Below are 1,051 nucleotides of genomic sequence, written 5' to 3'. Positions count from 1 at the left end.
CCACACATTAAGGGTCTGAATAAAAAGTTGCCTTCCAGCATCAAATATGATCCTGCCACCCCTAAGTTTATAAGCTTCCCCTTGGTACCCCTAGATCATCAGAATAGACTCCAGGTTTATTAGCATGACGTGATCTAATCCCCATCTACCTTTGAGACTCATGGAAGTAATACCTATTCATAGATGCTCTGTGCTCCATCATGAAAAACTCTCTTGTGCCTTTACCCAAGTTATGCCTATCACAAGAAATCCTTCTTCTTCTATGTTTCTGCTTTGGTCCATCCTGGAGTCAAAAATGTCCCTCTCTTTCACCACCTCCTTGCTCATTCCTATGCTCAAAACATAATGGTTTTCTTGTAGAAAAGTAATTTTCTTGAAGCTAGGTATCCCTTGGGTTTCTTACTTCTTTGTGGAATGCTCAAATACAGGGTCACTCAAGTAAAAGGTCTCTTGTACTTGCATCCCTTAAGATAAACAGCCTCATCTTTTCTTCTTCATCACTGTGATCTGTAGAGCGAGGCTGGTGGTTTCTCTGTGGAAACATCCCACCCGTGACTGGGTTGAATGTTGCAAGTGAGATGGGAAGTAGAAGACCCCATCATGTTTTTCACTCTAGAGTCTTGCCTTTGCAAATACTTGAAATCTTTCTTAGCTGTGGGAAAAGTGACAATTCTACCTCCTTTTAGGTAATCGATTCTCATGTCTGTTAGCTAGACTCTGGAGAGGAGGAAGGTGATGTTCCAGGTCTTATGTACCTCTGTCTGGAGTGACTTTCTGTTCCTAATCACTGATCTGCTTTTTTTCAGTTAATATTGAGTCTCAAAGGTAGGTGGAGACTAGACCATGCCATGCTAACAAATTTGAAGTTTATTTTGGTGATCCAGAGGTGCCATGGAAGAGTTTATGAAATGTGGGAGGCAGGGTCAGATTTGAGGCTATAACGCACATCTTCATGCAGATTCTTAAAGTGTGGTTGGTGGCAAAAATAGCCTCAGATCCTGCTTGTTCTTGCAAGCATGCTGACTGCCTGCTACATACCAGCCATTGTACT

Source organism: Carlito syrichta, unplaced genomic scaffold, assembly GCF_000164805.1.
Source record: "Carlito syrichta isolate Samal-C Ts95f unplaced genomic scaffold, Tarsius_syrichta-2.0.1 Scaffold310765, whole genome shotgun sequence".
Classification (NCBI taxonomy): domain Eukaryota; kingdom Metazoa; phylum Chordata; class Mammalia; order Primates; family Tarsiidae; genus Carlito; species Carlito syrichta.
This window is presented reverse-complemented; position numbering follows the sequence as displayed.